Source organism: Xyrauchen texanus, chromosome 15, assembly GCF_025860055.1.
Source record: "Xyrauchen texanus isolate HMW12.3.18 chromosome 15, RBS_HiC_50CHRs, whole genome shotgun sequence".
Taxonomy (NCBI): domain Eukaryota; kingdom Metazoa; phylum Chordata; class Actinopteri; order Cypriniformes; family Catostomidae; genus Xyrauchen; species Xyrauchen texanus.
The window spans coordinates 37375034-37382923 of NC_068290.1; the positions used below are offsets into that span (position 1 = coordinate 37375034).

Genomic DNA, 7890 nt, shown 5'->3' on the forward strand with positions numbered 1-7890 from the left:
CAAATCTAAGATGAAACAAAAATGTGAACCAAGAAGACACATTAAATTCAGGTTAGGTTTTTTAATTTGTTGGAAACCACTTGATGTCCAATGTAAAATCTTGGTCCTGAAGAACAACCAGTTGAGAACCACTGTACACTCTACATCATAGCTATCATATGGCTTCAGAAGATGTGGAATACAGTGCACAAATCATATGGGCTGATTTCATGATTTTACAAATTTTTGTCAGCCCCTTTACTTTACTCACCATTTACTCACCAACCACTGACTTTCATTTTATGGAAAAGAGCAGTGTCAACATTCTGCTAAACTTATCCTTTTGTTTTCCACAAAATATCATGCAGGTTTGGAACAACAGGAATTTTTGATTGAACTCTTCCTTTAAATGTGTTAATTAGCAATGTGACAGTAACACCAGAGAGAGGAGCTATAAAAATACTACAGATTCAGCGAAAGCTGGAGCATACGGTGTAGTTTTAGACATTGAGGTGTTGATCAGATTGGTTGCGGTGAGTGATGGCATCATTCATACCATAAAAATTCTTCCTTTAAAATAAATATCACTTGGTTAGATATTTTGTTATTTAATGCAAGAATGTAATTAAAAAAAGACAAAAAAGTGAAAGAAAGAAAGATACGGATATTTTTTTTTTTTTTTACTTTGAATAAAGAAAAGAGAAAAGGAAAACCATGTAGTGCAAAAGTAGTCAGTTGTTTAAACGCTGCATAAACTGAGAACTGCCTTATTCCGGATGATGTAAGGAAATTTGGTTCTGATTATTCACAGCGGAGTGTGAAATTGTTTACTCAGCAGATGGCGCTGTTGTACTGCTAAGAAAAAAGAAATGAAAATCACAGGCCTAGATGAATTTGTGCCTTGATTGACATATGTCATCCAATAACTGAATACAAAAAAACATGTATTCTGTTCATAATAAAATTAAATAAACAATGTTTAATTGATAAAACACAGGCTGGGAGGAGCCTGCACCATTATGAGCATTATTGTGATGTAGAGAGACAAGAGATCTGAGGAACAGCTTGAGGTCCTATAAATATTGTGTAGTTTACAGGTACTAGTAGTTTCTTTCCTTCTCTCTCACTGTTTCTTTCTGCTGCTTCTTGGACTATGAGGGGCTCTAAGTTGAAGCTGGAGGAGTTGAACACTCAGGGCCAGCTGAAACTGGAGCCCTGATAGTTCTGGAAGGGAGAGGGAAGAGAAGAATAAGGAAGAAATTGTCACTGGTCTCAAATAGCAGCAGGTGGCAGTAATGCACTACTTTAGTTTGTGTGGCATTAAAAGGAAGAAGTAGAAGAAGCACCTTGAGGGCTTGTATTTCACAGATGAAACAGACTGCTTCAATTGTCTATTAGTGAATAATAGTATTCATTCGAAGAAAGTGGTCCTGACTGAATGTATTATTATTTGGTGATGAAGGGGAATTTAATTACTTTGGCTCTGCCCAAATGCAATGGTCCACTGATTTAATTGGGCTTGGAGGAGCCACAGTAACTCTAATCCTAACCCCTGAAAGCCTACATTTATTCTATTCTACAATAATTTGGTCACAAATGTGATATGTCCAAATCCACCAAGAACACAACAGTTCCCCTTCTGTCACTCACTCAATGTTGTGTCGATGTAGTGACACTAGGGGTCGCATTTGAGAGCCCTGAAACACCTCAATCTTAGAGAAAAGTCTAATGGGAATTGTCGAGAGGAATTTGCATGCCACTCCCCTGGACATACAGGTATAAAAGGAGAAGGAATGCCCACTCTCATTTAGATTTATTTCTTCTGAGCTGAACGGTTGTGTATCAGCAAGCTGAATATTACTGCTGTCCCATTCACTTCTGAAAGAAGCGTATGCTCTTGGATATACGGCACATTCCAGCGGCGTTCTATCCTTCTGCACGCCAAGTGCAGATTACGCTCCTGGACGCTTCGACAGCGCTACTAAGAGAATACATTTCCTCTTTAAGAGCAAACACATTGATATGAACGCCTTTTTAAAGACACGTCTTTATAAAGATGCCTTTCCGTCTTTGTGTGTTTGCTGGATGCGGTCATTATCTCTCCACCTCCGACAGCCACAGGCACTGACTCACGTGTCTGGGCAGCGATCACACTGAGGCAGGATGGTTCATGTTTTCATTGCGAGAATATGATCATGGCAACGTTGCAGACATGGCTTTGCTTCTTCCGGGGGAAAGCCATTCCAGCCGCCCCCCACACTGCACTTTCTACCTGCAGGTACGAGGCAGACCAAGCTGTTGCTGGAGGCGATTTGGGGAGTTTAATGGGTGTGGTCTCGCCGGGTAAATCCCCGTGGACCTCCTGTTCCCCAGCACGCTCGTTTGCCCCCGTTGAGTTCCAAGATGAGACCAGCTCGCCTCATGGCCAGCTTAACGTTTCTTTCGGAGCTCACGAGCAGGATGAAGTATTTTGAACTGAATACGAGATGAGACCAGTGAAGCAGTCCCTAGCATTTTGTGGGCCCTGAGCAAAACTTTGTGTGGGTAACACCTTCAGTGTGTTCGTAACCCCCAAAATGATCCCCCGATCTCACCACCCCCAAGCCTTTCTAACAGATTATTTTCAATGTAAACAAACATACAGTGAGTGAGTCAATATTAACGAACGTTAGTATTTATTAATTTTATGCTGACAATAAGCCAACAATACATAAATTGGGCAAACGAGAGAGTCCGGCGAGACTGCACCCATTAAACTCCCAAAAACAACCGGTCCAGCCTCGTACCTGTAGGTAGAAGGCGCAGCATGGGGGGGCGGCTGGAGAGGCTTTCCCCCGGAAGAAGGAAAGCCATGTCCGCAACGTTGCCATTGTCATATTCTCACAATGAGAACATGATCAATCCACAAACGCTGCCTCAGCGTGATCGCTGCCCAGACATGTGAGTCAACGCCCATGGCTGTCGGAGGTGGAGAGATAACGACCGCATCCAGTAAAGACACAAAGACGGAAAGGCATCGTTATGAAGATGCATCTTTAAAAAGACTTTCACTTCAATGTGTTTGCTCATAAGGCAGTCTACAGGGTGAGTTGGCATGGCACTTTGCTTGCTGTACATTACTATGGTCTGAATACTATCATTCATATTTAAGACCCAAGTTATGTGTGCTTAAAGTGAGACTTCTGTCAGGCTGGTTTTTAGGGGTTATTTCTTCTCTAATTATTTTCTCTAGCCTCAACATTCTTTGTGTGCTTATATAGTCTAAACACTGCAGGGCTACAAATTCTTAAGAGTCATTAAAGGGTATTAAAAATGATGACAAGTCTTGCTTTGAGGCATTTGGTAAGCCAATCTTAACAAGTGCTCATGGAGCTGCACTCTTGCATTGCCTAGGTATTGTCTCCTGGGTTTCATTCTTTAATTGCACTGGCTTTCTCTTCTTGTTTAACTCAAAAGCTGGAACAATTCTGGAATACACATAAGAAAGCTAGCAGAAGACTACCATTATGATGCACATTTGCAAGAGAATGTAAAAATTATGCTAGAGAATGCAAAATAATTTGCGAGAGAACGCAAAAGCATTTGCTTATTTTTTTAGGGGTTCAGTATGCAGGTAGAGTATATGATGAAATAATTTTTATTTTTAGAACTATTCTTTTAACTGATCTATTTGAGATACTTCAGGGTTAAATCAACACTAACTGAAAAGTAGTTGGTCATTTTGACCTCACAAACAATTTGACATAACTCGATCCTATTTAAGGAACTCCTCACATATTCTAGTGGAAAAAAATTTGTGTTTTTTTGATCCTGTGTTGCATATGTGTGATTTCAAAAATGGGTCAAACTCACTTAATACCTCTAGAATGCCCAGGTTATTACCATTATCAGGCCTGCCAAATGTGCCACTGCTGCCTGGAATGGCCAGTCTCATCTCTGACAAAAACGTTACCACTGCCACCACTCTTCAAATCTTCAGTCCAGTATGCACTTTTTGTCTCGAACAGTTTTTGCAGTTCCGTGTCAAGTCCACAGATGGGCGCTAATTTAATGTAGGTGAGGTCCATAGCTTTCCTGTGGCTGTCACTTTCATGTTCGTCTATGTGCTCTGTGGCATGTTTCCAATCGCTATAGCCAGTTTGAAAACAGGACTGATCCTTAACCTTACTGATGAGGCGACATGCAAAACAAAACAGATCCAATGGAAGGTGAATGTAAACACTTACCATTTTCAGGGGATAGTTCACCCAAAAATGAAAATGATTTCATTATTTACTCAGCCTCATGCCATCCCAGATGTGCATGTCTTTCTTCTGCTGAACAAAAAACGAAGATTTTTAGAAGAATATTTCAACTGTAGTTCCATACAATGCAAGTGAATTGTGATCAGTAGTCCAATGGTGACTTTGAAGTCCAAAAATCACATAAAGGAAACATAAAAGTAATCCATATGATCCATAATCCATATGGTTAAATCCATATCTTCAGAAGAGATGTGATAGGTGTGGGTGAGAATCAGTTTCAGTTTAAGTCCTTTTTAAACTCTAAATCTTCACTTTCACTTTCAGATGTGAAAGTGAAACTAAACAGCCACCACATGAGGCTTTCAGATGTGAAAGTGAAAGTGGAGATTTAGAGAAAAATAAAATACTTACATTTTAATCTGTTTCTCAAAAACATCTATCACATTGCTTTGAAAGATATAGATTTAACCACTGGATTTGTGTGGATTACTTTCATGTATCCTTTATGTGATTTTTGGAGCTACAAAGGTCTGATCACCATTCGCTTGCATTGTAAGGGCTTACAGAGCTGATCTATTCTCCTAAAAATCTTTATTTGTGTTCTGCTGAAGAAAGTCATACACATCTGGGATGGCATGAGGGTGAGTAAATGATGAGACAATTTTCATTTTTGGGTGAACTATCCCTTAAAGCTTACGCTTGAAGTGAAATTTGGAGAGAATAAATGCTGGTGTTTGTAGACACCTTCGGATGCTATGATGCCTACGTCTTTATTCTGCCATGTAGAAATGTTGGCAGTTGAACAACTCAAATGCTTGCCACAATTGTGTTTTAAAGGTAAAATCATAGGCAGTACAGTTGCATAGGGCGGCAGCATTAATGATTACTTATTCAACTTAATTACAATGATGTGAGAGTAGTTCACTTATTTTTAGCAATAGTGAACAAGCTACTTTTTAGAATGAGCAATGGTGTAACATAACAACACTCTATTACTTGTTGTCACATTGTAGTGTATTGTGCATGCTGCTGCCGAGCGAACCGAGACAATGAGCTCTGCAATTCTTGATGAACATGATGTCTGAGGAAGACTTCAGAAGATTTTGTTTATACTTTGTTTTCACTTTATTTCCAAATGTTCTACAGTTGCTGCTGTGTTTGCATCAACCTACAGGCCTTGGAGGGGAGTGATGGTCGATTCCTGCCAGGTGGAGGAGTTTTGCGGGCACAGGTGCACCGCAACAGCCTTATCCACCTGAGGGAGTTCCGTGTATCTGTGGACCGCCCCACCATCAAGGGCAGTGAGAGCGAGGAAAAGCAGACAAGCGAGGATGTCTGTTTCAGGCAGTAAAAGGTGCCCTCCACGACTTTGTCAACTCATCGTGCACCTCCGGGAAGAAAGGGTTCCAATCCAGCCCAACACTCGCTGTGTCCTGGGCAAGCATAGTGGACAGCTCAGCCTCAGACTGGGCGGGTAAGCCCGAAGGCGCCAGTCTGAACAGACACACGCTTCCCTCCTTTTATACCCATATGTCTGGGGGAGGGGCATGCAAATTGTGTTCACCAATTCTCATTGGCCCAACCACATCGACACAATGTTGAGTGAGTGACAGAAGGGGAAGTACAGTTACAGCACTTAAAATATACTAAAGTAAAAGTATAACATTTTTAAACTACTTAAAAAAAGTAGTTATTTGCAGTAATGTGAGTATTTGTAATTCGTTACTTTACACCCCTGGGTATGTGTGTAGACAAATTAAAACCTAAATGAATTTAACATTTCCTGGTTTGTCCTGATCCACAGATCTGGGTGAAAATCTAAACATATCAATATCTCCTATAAATGTAGTGTCACAATTCCCCACACAGCTCCCCAAAAAAGATCTAAAGATCTAAGCCGCTCTCTCCCCCCATTGGCTTGGTGGAGGCAAATAGTAATGTGAATTGCTGACAATGGGAGGCTATCTGGGTGAGTTTAAACGTATGTCTCTTTTTAAAACAAAATCTAGACAAATGTATCAATGTGTACATGGAGGGGTCATGGCATCTGTGCTTCTAAAAAAAGCCAAGTCATATTACATGCCGATATTACACGCCAACCCAAGGAAATGCCACCTTGGACTCTTTGAGGCATGGTACATGGGGCTCCAGATCGGCCATGGCTTAATCAAACCTGTACCTGAGTACCCAAGCCCCACGTCTAATACCTGTCCTGTCCTTTAACAGATCTGACCAAGAAAGTATAGCCCAAGAGGATTCGGTGGACTGACCAGGCCGAGAAAGCATTCACCTGCCTAAAACAGGCCCTCATCTCAGAACCAGTCTTATACACTCCAGATTTCTCTTTCCCGTTTGTACTCCAGACTGACATCTCCAAAACAGAAATTAGGGCTGTCCTACTTCCAGGGAGAGGAGCATCCCGTGGTCTTCATTAGCCAAAAAATATAGGACAACACTTTGGGAGGTCAGCCCTGGCAACCACCACCATGACAACACTCACTCAAGGAGAGCTGTGTGATTGGGAGCACCTGAATCTCCTCAGCCCAATTAACTGGGTCAGATAGAAGGCAGAGGAAAACTCAAATAAGGGGTGCAGAGGCTCCAGAAGAGACACTTATGATTTTTGTCTTTGTTCATTGCCAAAACGGACTAGGATTGCTCCCAACATGCACTTTCACAAAGCATCCACCCCAGCACAGAGCCTACACTTCCCTCTCTGCACAGCCAAAATAACATTCCCCTGCTCATTACTTTTGTTGCCAATAAACGGCCCCTCCGGTGTAATTAAAATCGTATCTCCTGTCTGAGCCTCATTCCCAACCTGCCACAAAAAGCATAGTTTGTTGAAGTTAATGTATCTTATTTAGAAACTGTCCTTGGTAATGTTTGTGGAAAAAATTATACATTTCACGTACGATATGTGTTATTTTTAACCTGCATTTTAATTTACATAATTTAAGTAATTGTGTATTAATTCTTTGTGTGTTAGAGACCTCGACTACAAAATTACAATCATAAAAATTCTCATCCCTACAATCCACACTGATATGTGCTGAACAAATATAATCCAATGCACAGTGAAACATGATACACAAACATATCATCCTGCTCTGATGCAATCAGGATCTTTTCTGATGTTGGGATGCTTCAAAAAGGTCAAATCAGAGACACTGGTTTTTGAAGGTGCAACATCTCACGTCTTCCATCGTCCCTTGTACCCTGGTATCAATACTAAATCGATACTATAGTCAACAAATAAAAAGCCTCACATTTTTATGAAATTACATAGAAAATGACTTGATTAAAAGAACTGCACAATGTCTAACAGATTCAAATTATGTGTTTTCTGTTTGAATTTTTATGGATTCAATGTTAAAAGTTTTAATTAAATGTTATGATAAAATGGTGTTTAATCAAATTGATACATACAGTTTTAATCTTTTATTTTTATTTTATTTTTTACAAAAAATTGCTATTTTATTTTTTTGGTAAAATAAAATGCTGCACAACAGAGCATCACAGTATTAATGAAAACATTAATGAATACATTCTGATTACCTGTGGCACAAGGCTGCTTGTGTTTGTGATATTGCATACAGATAATAATAATAATAATACAACCATTTAATTACATTATTTATTTTAGTAATTACATACTTTTAGAAAA

The 7890-nt window shown here is 40.0% G+C and overlaps 1 long non-coding RNA gene across 1 annotated transcript; it reads left to right on the plus strand.

Moving 5' to 3' along the window:
- Nucleotides 1-2941: 2941 nt before the first annotated feature.
- LOC127656436 (uncharacterized) lies at nt 2942-7534 on the plus strand. Its single transcript, XR_007972162.1, has 3 exons — nt 2942-3063; nt 5370-5697; nt 6450-7534. It is a non-coding gene; the product is annotated as an uncharacterized LOC127656436 (long non-coding RNA).
- The last annotated feature ends 356 nt before the right edge of the window (nt 7535-7890 follow it).